The sequence below is a fragment of the Rattus norvegicus genome, chromosome 11 (assembly GCF_036323735.1).
Source record: "Rattus norvegicus strain BN/NHsdMcwi chromosome 11, GRCr8, whole genome shotgun sequence".
NCBI lineage: Eukaryota > Metazoa > Chordata > Mammalia > Rodentia > Muridae > Rattus > Rattus norvegicus.
The window spans coordinates 65,922,032-65,936,099 of NC_086029.1; the positions used below are offsets into that span (position 1 = coordinate 65,922,032).

Genomic DNA, 14,068 nt, shown 5'->3' on the forward strand with positions numbered 1-14,068 from the left:
ATGGGTATAAGCCATGAGACTAGAAAAGAAATACAAGAGAGGGAAAGGAGTTTCTAAAGAAGAGAAAGAAAAAAATTAAATCATAGATAGCATGAAAGCAGCTAGGAGATCACTGGGTTGGCATAGTAGAAGGGATCTGGGGCATATCGTGGAGGCTCATGGTGGGAGAGTGGGACATGGGAGGAGCAAAAGTAAGTAATGTGTGCACGTGACAGAATGAAACAGTACTTTCAACTGGAATTTATAAGTTCTTTTAAGCAATGAATTTTAGATACAAAACCAAACAAACAAAAAACTAGCCATTACTTTCTTGCTACTTTTAATTGGTGCTTGAAAGACAGGTGTTGGGTGATCAGCTCAAAGGACCAGATGACCAACACCACCTGAATGCTTATGCTGTTTTTCTGGCACGTTCGAATACTTCCTGGCATATGTAACCTTTATCTAGCAGCAATGAGCTAGCAAACAGCCAGCTGAAAAGGGCACAACAATTTACATTTCAAAGGGAAAGAAAATATGCGCTGAAAATAATCACCTTCTCATTTCCAAGGTTTTATTATGGTTCACATTTACATCAGGACTGAAAGAAAAGCTATTTGTATCAAATAGGAAGTGTGGGTGGATGGATGGATGGATGGATAAGATAAATAGATGATTGATGTAGATAGATAAGTTAGATAGGTGATAGATTTATTTCCAGCAGAGATAAAAATTAAACAAAAATTGCATTATTTTCAGATGTGATGGGGCATCCTTTCGCATGTAACAGATGTTCACTTGGGGATCAATTTATCTTTCAGAACAGGCAATGATCTGAAGACCTAACATTCTGTCTCTTTGCACATGACACTATAGGCCACACTCCCTGAAGCAGAAGGTCCCTCCAGGGATGACATGGGCAACATGCTCTCATTGGGTTAGAATAACAAAAGAGTAATGGGGACATGGCATATCCTGCAAGGGCAGGGCCAGGCAGTAGAAGAAGCATCAGGCTGCATGGCTGGAAACACAAGTACTGACTTCTATGGTGATGGTATGTCATTATGTGAGGGCATGGACTTTTTTGTGTTTTGGGTGGTCAGTGCTATACAAAACTGCAAGATTTTCAGATAGTTGAATGAAAAGGAAAACTGACTTGCTATTTAAAATTACTTAGTTAATATTTCACAATCTTATTTCCAATGAATTCAATTTGTTTTCCTTCTTATGAATGAGTATACAAACTTCCATATTGGAGAAGTGAGCTTTCATTTTTTGTTGTTGTTTCGTTTTGTTTTGTTTTGTTTTGTTTTGTGGTAGTTTTTGAGACAAGGACTCTGGTAGCTTAGGCTCACCTAGAATTCACTACTTAACTGCTGATAACCTTGAACTTGTGATCTTCTTGCCTCCACTTTTCTAGTGTGGGGATTGTAAGCAAGCACCACCATGCCTGTTCTAGGCAGTGCTCAGGATAGAAGTGAGGGCTTTGTTTGCACTAGGGAAAGCACTCTACCAACTGTGCTATCTTTCCAGCCTTTACAAACCCTGTGTAAAGGGATCATAAGTATTTTAACATTTTATGTCATATAGGTCTCTGTGTCATATTTTGTACTTACCTTTAAAATAATTTTATTATTGCATTATTTAGATAACTTTCTCATTTGTGTCTTTATTAATTATATTGCAAGTACGTACATGCGCAGGAGTGCAGGTGTCCAGAAGAGGGCGTTGGACTCCTTGGTACTAAACATACAGGTGGTTATGAGTATTGTCCACATTTGATAAAGCTCTGGGAGTATAAATGCACCAAGAAAACTTTAAAATATGTAAAGTATGATTGGGTTGGATTTATGGCTCAGTAGTTAAGAGTGCATATTGTTTTGGCTAAGGATGAGAATACTCATTATCCATGTACCCATGTCAAATGACTCTCTCTTTACTGAACAAGTGCCAAGTTCCAGAAGAAGCCTGAGAAACTGCAAAGATTGGGAGCAAATCAAACAAAAGAGGTGAGTGATGCTTGAGTTATTATTACAAAAAATAAAGAAAGAAAAGAAAGAAGGGATTTCCAAATAGACAATATGGAAAATGGGTGTGAGCTATCATAGATGATTAACAAAGGGACATTTAGAATAGTATTTTAAAGGGAGTTAGAATAGTATTTTAAAAGGTAAAAGGAGCAGACCCAAAAGGTATGCATGGTATGTACTCACTAATATGTGGATATTAGCCAAAAAAAAAACAATGTATGACATACCCAAGACACAGTCCACAGAACTTAAAAAGGTCAACAAGTTGAAGCGCCCAAGTGAGGATGCCTCGGTCCCACATGGAAGGGAGAAGAAAGCAATCACAAAGGGAGAGGGAGGAAGGGACTGGGAAGGGAAAGTGTAAAGGGAAGGGGGTGGTGTGGGACAAGATCTGGTATTGGGTGGGGAAAAAGGACTGAAGTCCTGGGGGCTAGCAGAAAGAATGGAAACAGGATACCTCGGGAAGAAGGAGGTATGGAGGACCCTCCAGAATGTACCAGAGACCTGGGAGGAAAGAGACTCCCAGGACTCAAAGGTGGGGGGGACCCTAGATGAAATGCCCTACAGTGGGGAGAGGGAACTTGTAGAGCTCACTTCCAGCAGAAAGACAGAGAGTCAAGTGAGGGACGGGGTTGCTATCCCACAGTCAAAACTCTGACCCATAATTCTTCCTGTCTGAAAGAAATGCAGGGATGGAAATGGAGAGAAGCCTGAGGAAAAGAAGGGACTGTAGATAGCCACTGGAGGGTCTCAGACACTCGGGGTAAAGGAGAGACTCACAGGACTTGACAGGGATGACTTGAGCCAAAATGCGCAGAGAAGGGGAAGACAGAACCTGTAGAAACAACATCCAGCAGATGGGCATGGCCCTGGTCAAGGAATATGGGCACCCACCATTTCAAAATTTTAACCCAGAAATGTTTCTGGAACAAAAGAAAAAAAGGGACAAAAAAATGGAGCAGAAACTGAAGGAAGAATCATCCCCTGGGACTGTCCTACCTGGGGATCCACCCGGTTTGCAGACACCAAACCCTACACTGTTTCTGGGGTCAAGAGGCTCTTGCTGACAAGAACCTGGTGTGGCTGCTCCTTGGGAGGTCCATCCAGTAACTGACCCATGCAGATGTGGATACTTGAGCTAACCATCAGACTGAGCTCAGGGACCCTGTGGGGGAGTTGCAGAAGGACTAGAGGAGTAGAGGGGGATTGCAACCCCGTAGGAAGAACAACACCAGCTGGGGGGACCACCCAGTCCTCCCAGAGACTAAACCACCCAACCAAGGAGTATACAGGGAGGTTTCCATGACTACAGATACATATGTAGCAAAGGATGGCCTTGCCTGACAGCAATGGAAGGGGAGGCCCTTGGTCCTGTGGAAGTTTGATGCCCCAGCATCAGGGGATGCTGTGCGGCGGAGCGGGATAGGGTGAGTGTGGGGGGAGCACCCTCATGGAGGCAAAGGGAAAGGTGGATGTGAGATGGTGCATTTGTGGAGGGTAACCAGGAAGTGGGATATCATTTGAGATGTAAATGAATGGAATTATTGATAAAAAAGAGTTTGGGGTGACTCTAGCTGAGACTCCTAGCAGTACAGGATATAGATCCTCAAGTGGGAACCTCTTCTAGACAGGCGAGACTCCCAGGGGAGGGATATGGACATCTACTCACCCACAAAACCTTTGACTGGAAATGTGTCCTGCTTACAAGGTATGCAGATACAAAGATGAAGCAGAGATAGAGGATATGGCCAACCAGTGACTGGCCCAACTTATGCCCATACCATGAGCAAGAACCAATCCCTGACATTATTAATGATTCTCGGTTATGCTTGCAGACAGGAGTCTAGCATAATTGTCCTCTGAGAGGCTCCACCCAGCAGCTGGTGAAAACAAATGCAGGAACCCACAGGCAAACATTAGATGGAACTCGAGGAGTGCTGTGGAAGAGTTGGGGGAGGGAGTGAATGACACAAAGGGAATAGGGACTCCACAAGAAGACCAACAAGAGTCAACTAATGTGGACCTTAGGAGCTACCAGAGACTGAACCATCAAGCAAAGAGCAAGCATGACCTGAACCTAGGTCCCCACAGATATGTAGCAGATGTGAAACTTGGTGTTCATGTGGGTCCCCCAATAACAGGAGTAGGGCGCTGTTCCTAAATGTTTTGCCTGACTATAGATCTCACTCACCTATCTGGGCTGCATTGTCTGACCTCAGTAGGAGAGGATGTGCCTAGTCCTGCAGTGACTTGATGTGCCAGGGTGAGGTGATACCCAGGATCCCTTCCCCCTTCTCTGAGGAGAAGGGGTGGAGGAGGGGTGTGCGAGTTGGGGGACAGAAAGAGAAGGGGGTGCAATACAGGTGTAAAGTGAATAGATGATTGATAGATAGATAGATAGATAGATAGATAGATAGATAGATAGATAGATAGATAGATAGATAAAAAAGTTAAACAGAAGATGTACTCTTGGTTAAGTCTTGGGTAAGCAGCTTCCTTTGGCTACCGTTACATAAAGATATTTTGATTTCTGTCACTTTCTCTCAGTTTACAGTTTGGTTTAGAGGGAATGTGTTTGCACACACACACACACACACACACACACACACACACACACACACATATATAATATATACTTAGTTTCCATGTATCCCAAAATAGGGATCTATCAAATCTTATTCCATACATACATAGACCTCTTGTATGTGCCATCTGTGAAATCAGCATGGCAGTTTGTTAACTAAATCTTGACTCTTGGAACATTTTTAGGCACTAACAAACTTAGTCTTAAACTGCCCTTTTCCTCACCCCAAGCAATGCCAATGCGCACACAGCTGCTACTCCTGTAAGAAAAGGGAAAGGTGTGGAAGGATTTTATTTTATTTTGTTCCTATCAACGGTTGTCACATGAAAAGGATTCTAATGAGCCCTGGGTTTTGACAAAGCCAGCTTGCCCCACTGGGTGTAAACAAGCAGAGTGAAGAGGAGAGAAGGCAGAGAAATGAAGCAGAGTCATCACAGGGCAGGGCAACTCAAGTGCTTCCAGCCTCCCCAGCTCAGTTCCTCAATTCCAGGTCCACGCATTCTTTGACCCTCGTCAGAGTCTGAAATCCAGAGTCCCCCACTATTCACTGTCATACCACTCAAGTCCTTGCTTCCCTCTTCTCAGAGTAGAAGGGTCATCATGGTCCTTGGCTGTGAGTTTCTTGTGAACATCTACAACTGCCTCTCACCATGTTTTCTCACAGACTTATTAGAAAAACAAATCCTAGATAATCTAGGTATTGAGGTATTGATTATCCTAGTACTTAACTTGATTCATGCCTGTAACTGTACTAGAGTTGGACACACATGCACATCACACACACACACACACACACACACAGAGAGAGAGAGAGAGAGAGAGAGAGAGAGAGAGAGAGAGAGAGAGAATCTTTAAAGCTTAAATTTGTGACCTAAAAATCTCTGCTGTGAATCTTTGATACTGCCTTAAAAAAATTCAACAAACTTTCCCAGTTCTTTCCTTATAGACCAGCGTTAAGCTACCACCTCTTCCCCTTTGACAAGCATCTGGCAGGTACCCTTCCTCTGTCCCCACTCTTGTTCAATGACCTTAGTTTTTCTTCCTCTAAGATCAAAGAAAATAAGATCAAAGTTGGAGAGATGGCTCAGTGGGTGAAAAACACTTGTCACACAGCCTTGACAGTTCAGTTCCCAGAGCCCAACAATCATAGTCCGTGTTCTATTACTGGGAAGAGACAACATGACCACAGCAGCAATTCTTATAAGAAAAAGCATTTAATTGGGGCTTACTTACAGTCTCAGAGGTTCAGTCCTTTTTCAGGATGGCAGGTGACAGGGCAGCATGCAGACACGGTGCTGGAGAGGTGTCTGAGAGTTCTACATCCAGATCTGCAGACATCAGAAAGAAAGAGAAAGCCCCTGAGACTGAATGGGGCTTCTAAAACCATAAGCCCTCCTCCAGTGACACTTTTTCTCCAACAAGGACACACCTCCTAATCCTTCTCTCTAATGACCAAGCATTCATTATATATGGGACTATGGGAGCCATTCCTTTCAAAGTACCACACCAACCCATAGCAAAAGGAGAGAACCAATCGCAGAAGTTGTCTCTGACTTCCACAGGTATTATGCTCTGGCACAAGCAAGCCCTCACACTCACACATCATACACTCAGATACATGCCATCAATAATAATGAATGAAAATATTTTTAAAAATAGAACCACTAATGTATGATAAAGTAATCATATTTTCATATATGATTGCTTTATCATATATTCCTAACCACATTTACCACCCTATTTCTGCCCACATCTCTACATGCTCATAATTCAAAGTATAAGATATCTGTATTCCTAACTGGGTATTCTTCTTTGTCGCTCCATCTGTCTTTTTCTTCCTCTGCAATCATGTGAGACCATGATCAATACTAATTTCAAAGAAATAAAAAATGAAAACCATAATGGGATAGCATCTCACTCTAATTAGAATGGCTATAAGCAAAAATAAATAAGTTCAGATGAAGATGTAGAGAAAGAATGTTTTTAATATGATCACCAGCCCAGGCCAAGTTTAGGCTTCCTAGATAGCCCAGGATGGCCTTGAATTTCTGCTCCCACCTTCTAAGTGCTAGTATTGGAGGTGTGAGCTACCACTCTTGGTTTATGCAGTTTTAGGGAGAAAATCCATGGCCTTATGTATGATAAGTAGCACTTTACCAACTGAGCTATATGCCCAGCCATGAAAAGAGAATGATTGTACACAGTTAATAGAAAGATAGATTAGGGGAATTATAGAAAATAATTCAAAAGTTTCTCAAGAAATTAAAAATAGAAGTATGATAGGACTTAACTACTAGTAGTTATATATTCAAAAGAAAAAATTCATGGGCTGGAGAGATGGTTAAGAGCACTGAGTGCTTATTCAGAGGTCCTGAGTTCAATTCCCAGCAACCACATGGTGGCTCACAACCATCTGTAATGGGATCCAATGCTCTCTTCTGGTGTGTCTGAAGACAGCTACAGTGTACTCATATACATAAAATAAGTAAATCTTGAAAGAAAGAAAGAAAGAAAGAAAGAAAGAAAGAAAGAAAGAAAGAAAGAAAGAGAGAGAGAAAGAAGGAAAGATTGTTATATTACCTGCAAGCTAAGTTGGTAAGGTGTATCTGTTTATCCCAATATTTGGAAGCTTGAGGCAAGAGGATCATGAGTTTGCAGTTAGCTGGACTACGTATAGAGTTCAGGCCCAGTCTATGTACCCAAAGCAGAAGGAAGAAGGAGGAGAGGGAGGGAGCAAAGAAAAGAGAGACTCATGCTTAATGAGGTTCTATTCATGGTAACCACGGTAAAGAGTCATCCAAGATGTCCCTCTATGGATAAACCGACCTTTGAAAATGTGGTATTTGTGTTCACTGGAACATTATTCATTTGTTACAAATAAAATACTGTCTTTTGTAGCGACATGGATAAAACTGGAAGACTCTTTGTTAAGTGTTATGTTAACAGACCAAGTACAGAAGCAGAAATCAAATTGATTACATAAAGCTGGAGAGTGATCACTAAAGATTAGGAAACAGAATTCCCTAGGAGACAGGATAAAGGGCGCCAGAAGACAGTTATATAAGAGGAAAAGGACTATTTATTTGTTTTCCTGTTATGTTTGAATCTAAGGTATTACTATATGTCCAAGTTCACTTCAAATTCATTATGTAGTCCAGACTGCCTTTGAGCATGTCCCTATCTCACCCTCACAAGTGTGGGGCTTACAGGCGTTTGCCAGTACACCTACTAGGATTAACCACTAATGTCCTGTATCACAGTATGGTTTCCATAGCTCACATTTAAATACACTTTATACATTACACTAATATACACTTTATAAACTAACTGAAAGAAATGCAAAGTTTTACAATACACAGAAATAACAAAAATGAAGAGTGATGGGAACAGTAATTAACTTAATCTGATTAGTACAAATTATGTATGTATATTAATTATCTCACTGAAGCCTATAAGCACATACAAGTGTTATATGTTAGTATGAAATAAATGGCTCTTGCCAGGTGTCCTCATTAGAGTGACATCATCTCTAAACCCCATGTGGCAATCCCTGACTCACCGCCATGATGCCCAGGGAAAACAGTACAACTACTTCCTTAACATCACACAACTTTTGGATGATTACCCAAAATACTTCATTATGGAAGCAGACAATGTGGGCTCCAAGCAGATGTAGCAGATCCGCATGTCCCTCCGAGGGAAGGCTGTGGTGCTGATGGGCAAGAACGTCATGATGCGAAAGGCCATCAGGGACCATTTGAAGAACAACCGAGCTCTGGAGAAGCTGCTGCCCCACATCTGGGGGAACTCGGGCTTCGTGTTCACCAAGGAGGACCTCACTGAGATTAGGGACATCCTGCTGACTAAGAACGTGCCAGCTGCTACTCGAGCTAGTGCCCTCGCCCCATATGAGATCAGTGTGCCTGCTCAGAATACTGGTCTGGGAATGAGAAAACTTTAGGCATCGCCACTAACATCTCCAGAGGTACCATTGAAATTCTGAGTGATATGCAGCAGGTAAAAACTGGAGACAAGGTAGAAGCTGGTGAAGCCACCCACACTGCTGAACATCTCCCCCTGCTCCTTTGGGCTGGTCATCCAGCAGGTGTTTGACAATAGCAGCATTTATAACCCTGAGGTGCTGCACATCACAGAGCAGACCCTGCACTCTCGTTTCCTAGAGGGTGTCCACAATGTGGCCAGTGTCTATCTGCAGACTGACTACCCGACTGTTGCCTCAGTGCCTCACTCCATCATCAATGGGTACAAGCCGGCCCTGGCTTTGTCTGTGGAGACTGAGTACACCTTTCCACTGGCTGAAAAGGTCAAGGTCTTCCTCAGTGATCCATCTGCATTTGCAGCTGCTGCCCCTGCGGCTGCTGCCACCACTGCTGCTCCTGCAGCTGCTGCAGCCTCAGCGAAGGCCGAAGCAAGGGAAGAGTCGGATGAATCAGATGAGAATGTGGGATTCAGTCTCTTAGACTAACCCCCTCAAAGCAACCAAGTCAGCCTGCTTAATTTGAGAAAGGTGGACATAAAGGCTTAAGAAAAAAGAAAAGGAAAAAAGAAGAGTTAAATACATGATGTATAAGAAGTGCTTAGTTGACATTCTCCTCAGGACACCAGCATTGTGCTAATGATAGAATACTGTGCATACAGCACAGTAAGAATGGTTTCTTTGCAGTGCTGGGCACTGAACTCAGTTTTGTATATGCTAAGTAAATGCTGTACTGAGCTACACCCCAGATAGATAGATAGATAGATAGATAGATGATAGATAGATAGATAGATAGATAGATAGATAGATAGATAGATAGATAATTTTCTCTTAACTTTACAATATATTACTATAATTATTTTATTTTTTGAACTTTTAATCTTCTTTACTTAATTCATAATTAAGCTTTATTTGCCAGGCATAGTGGTTCATGCTTTTAGTTCCAGTACTCAGGAGGCAAAGTCAGGGATCTCTGTGAGTTTAAGGTCAGCCTGGTCTACAGAGCTAGTTCCAGGACAACCAGAGCTGCATAGTCAGACCTGTCAAAAAAAGAAAGGAAGGAAGGAAGGAAGGAAGGAAGGAAGGAAGGAAAAAGAAAGAAAGAAAGAAGTGGGAAGGAAGGAAGAAAGAAACAAACAAACAAAGAAGGAAGGAAGAAAAAAGTTGGAAGAAAGGAAGGAAGGAAAGGTAGGAAGGAAGGATGGAAGAAAGAAAGGTTTATTATAGGAAAAAAGAGTGTTACTGGGTTGCACGGTTAACACAATTTCAGGCACTCACGGTAGTCTTACATCTTTCCAGTGGGGTGGGAGTAACTACTGTGTCAGATCCTCAGCCAAGTGAAGAGCCTGTATTTCCTTTGTGGCCATGGGATGCACCTAGTCAAGAACAGGACGTGTTCTAATTTGAGTGTACTAACTATTCTGATTGTATGTTTGTTCTGCCTCCACAAACACAATTTGACCCTCAGGGTTATCTCTGGATATCCATCACTGAGCTCGGCAAGTTCTCACGTGTAAAGGTGATAAAGCAGTCCTGAGCAAATGGAAATTTCCTGCAGAGATTGGTAACTTAGTAAAAAGGGGTAGTAGTTGCAAGAAAAATCTATTTTACAGAATAAAATCAAGATGAAAAGAAAGAGAACCAGAAACCAACGACTAGCAAGATAAATGATAGGACAGCAATGAGTGAGGTGTGAGCCCTTCCCTTCAACTGAACATAGTGCATATATTGGAAGAGCTGGGTAACTGCAAAAGGATCCTTCCAGGACAGGGAGCAAACAGTCTTAGAAAAATGTTGCAATTCTTGAACATTTGCTAAGTTCTAGATCCTTACGTGAGCTTTACATGCACACTCGTTCTTCTTTTTTTTTTTTTTATTAACTTGAGTATTTATTATTTACATTTCGAATGTTATTCCCTTTCCCGGTTTCCGGGCAAACATCCCCCTAATCCCTCCCCCTCCCCTTCTTTATGGGTGTTTCCCTCCCCACCCTCCCCCCACTGCCGCCCTCCCCCCAACAATCACATTCACTGGGGGTTCAGTCTTAGCAGGACCCAGGGCTTCCCCTTCCACCGGTGCTCTTACTAGGATATTCATTGCTACCTATGAGGTCAGAGTCCAGGGTCAGTCCATGTATAGTCTTTGGGTAGTGGCTTAGTCCCTGGAGCTCTGGTTGCTTGGCATTGTTGTTCATAAGGGGTCTCGAGCCCCTTCAAGCTCTTCCAGTTCTTTCTCTGATTCCTTCAACAGGGGTCTTATTCTCAGTTCCACACTCGTTCTTTTATTTGTTTACTTACTTGTGACACTGGGGCTTCTCTCTAGGACCTCACACATGGCAGGTAAGTGCTGAAAGACTTAGCAGCATAGTGGCCCATTCATTTGCTGTATGTTACTTAGTTTTTGTGTGTTTGTGTAGACAGGGTCTTGCCATGTAACCCAGACTGTCTTTCAACTTGTGATCCTTTTGCCTTGGCAGGCCTGCTGAGTGCTGGGATTGCAAATGTATGCCGAAACGCCCAGCCTAAGTCACTTAACCTTCCTCATAACATATCTCCTCATGTAATTCCCATTATTCTCTCTAAAAAAATAAACCAACATGCTCATGACTGCATCACTAGGAAGCAAGGAGGCCATGGGGTAAACCCAGACAGATAGTTTGAAGCACACTGTGTTATTTTTAAACAAAAAAAAATTATTGGTATATATTTCAGGTAAAGGAAGCTGTTTTAAAAACACAAAATTCAGTGGGGATTTCTTTTAGTGTTTGTATTTTTTATTTTTGAGTATATATATATATATATTTTTAGTATTTTTAGAGTTGTATAATCATCACTCTCCTATCAAGAAATACAATATTTTTGGCACTCAGAAGAAACCCCATATCCACTTCCTCCACTCTCCATTGCTCTAGCTTTCCAACCCTAGGAACCATTAATCTACCTCTGAAAGTATTTAGCTCTTTGGGGTCTTTTGGGTGGTGCAAGTTTATAATATGTGTCCCTTTGCTGTTGGTGGGCCATGTATCTGTAATCCATTTCTTTTATAACATTCCATTGTGTGAGTCTACCCACCATTCTTTTGTATCCATTTACTGGCTGAAGAAAGCATCTGTGTTGCTTCAGCTTCAGATTCTTATGAACTGTCTGGAGAGAAGTCTCAACTGTTGAAGGCTAGGCTCACAAGCAAAGTAGATTCTTCTGAACACGTGAGTGAGTATGTGGACATATGTTTTCATCCCCTTTGGGTTTGTACTGAGGAGTGGAATTGCTATGTCATCAGGTAATTCAGTGTTTAACATATTGAACAATGAATAATTTTAATCACTGCCTCTTCTGGTACCCGACAAAGGATACTTCTTGGAAGCTGTGATGATATAATTATTGCCAAAGAAAAATACTCAGGCTATTAACAGATGCCTTTGAATTCTAGAATCTTTGTGGTTTCATTATTCTGGCTGAATGAATTCTTCTTACAACATGAAATGGAACATGAATAATTGTAAGCTGAAGTTAAAAAATCATTGACTGTATACTATGTGCCAAGAACCTTCATGAGATATACTAGGATTCAGAAAAAAAAATCGTGTTTCCACCTTGTCTTCCTTTAACAAATACTTGAACATTTAGCAAGAGGCACTCACCAGGACTAGGTAGAAAGAATTCAAGCAGGGGTTAAAAAGCCTTGAAACGGAACGTGAAGAGCTGCCTGGAAAAGCAAATTGTTAAAAAGATAATCAAGTAAAATGCACAGTGTCCTGACACACTATGATGGGAATCTGGACATCAAGGTCAGAAGATGCTTCCTTGGGTGGCTGAGTTTGATGAGGGAGAAAGCTCACCTCTCCATATGATTGGCTTTTTCCCCCTGCCTTGTCTGTATGAGCTTCAGCAGGACTTGAAATAGCTAGTAGGAAGGCTGGGCAGGACACTAGAAAGGCCCAGATAGTAACAATTTCTCACTTGCAAAGCACTGCTGTCTCATAGTTGCTCCTGGCCTGTATTCATAGAAACTAAAAGTCAGAAGACCTGTGGGAAAGGCTACCATTGTGTACAGCGCCATGATCCTGGAGGGTTTTGTGCAGACATTCGAGAAGAGACAGGAAATTAATCAGAAGACCTAAAGGCAGGATACATTACCCTTGCCATGTGCTATTCGTGGAGACAAACACTTAGACTGTCACCACAGTTATGGTGGCTGATGATTAGACACACCCTACATACCTGCAGGCCTCTGCAGGTCTCTGATTGTGGGGAAAGATGAACAAAAGTCTGATTAAAGGACTTCTGGATTCCTACGTCTCAACTCTAGCTATTCTAATGTCTTCTGGTCAGTTCTGGTGATTCCAGAGCCCTACATCTTGGTGGAAATAGCCTGGAAGTTTAATTAATTAGCTTTCCAACCAAATTTCAACACATATGTCTTTACCATCTTTAGGTGTTGCTGTGACTTCAAAGGAAAAAAAACTCTTTTATTCTGAAGCAGTGACACAGTTGAGATGAAATTTTTGTCTCTATGTTTGTATTGTAATTGTGATACCAAAGTTATAATAACTAAAGTTGCTCTTGGGTAAACATTATTTCCATTCTGATCAAATAAGGAAGGGAAGAAGAGAAAAGGAAGGGACAGAGTTAGGGGAAAGGAACCCTTCTGTGAGAAATAACACTTAAATGAAGACGTGGAGATTAGAAATAATTAGAGATGAAATGCTAGAGGGAAGTGGACAATGGCCACATAGAACAGCTGTGCCAAGGCCCCAACACAGAAAAGAACCTTTGTACATGAGGATGCTGAGGAAGAGTTCAGATAGAAGAAAATCCTGGGAAGCAGAGGGGCAGTGGCTGGACAATGCAGAACCTTACAGGATAGGTTCGTGAACTTACTTTTAAAATGTTAAATAGGAGGGGAAGAGAATTAAAAATGGAGGCTCAGACATTTGAGTGCCAAACATCAATACTGCAATATTCATACAAGCTGAAAGAGGGAGCCATCAAATGTCCATCTGCAAATGATTGGATCAACAAATACCACGTATTTACACAATTAAATACTACTCAGTAATCAAAAAAAAAAAGATTTTGTGACACCTACTACAGTCAAGATGAACCTTGGAAACATGCGAAGCAAAGACAGCTGAATAAAAAGTTTAAATGTTCTCTGAGTCTATTGGCACAAAATAGATATAAGAGATAAATTCATAGGCAGGAAGGATAATAGCGGTTACAGGAGCTGTGGAGGAAAAGTCATTGAAAATGGTTACAGAGCGTTGTGTAGAGGTAATGAAAGGTTTTAGAACTAGCGTTGATGATTGTATAACATGGATGTGTTTAATGCCACTGAATGAATTAAAAGGTAAATTATATATTTTGCCACAATATTACAACTTTATAGGATTTTTACAAAGCCACATGAATGTAAACTGAGACTACAGAGCATGGCAGGGTTTAACTAGGGTTTTGCAAAGACTACTTTAGCCATGGT

The 14,068-nt window shown here is 41.6% G+C and overlaps 1 pseudogene; it reads left to right on the plus strand.

Annotated features, from left to right (window-relative positions):
• The first annotated feature begins 8,131 nt into the window (after positions 1-8,131).
• On the plus strand, positions 8,132-9,079 carry Rplp0-ps8 (ribosomal protein lateral stalk subunit P0, pseudogene 8; annotated as a pseudogene).
• Positions 9,080-14,068: the final 4,989 nt, after the last annotated feature.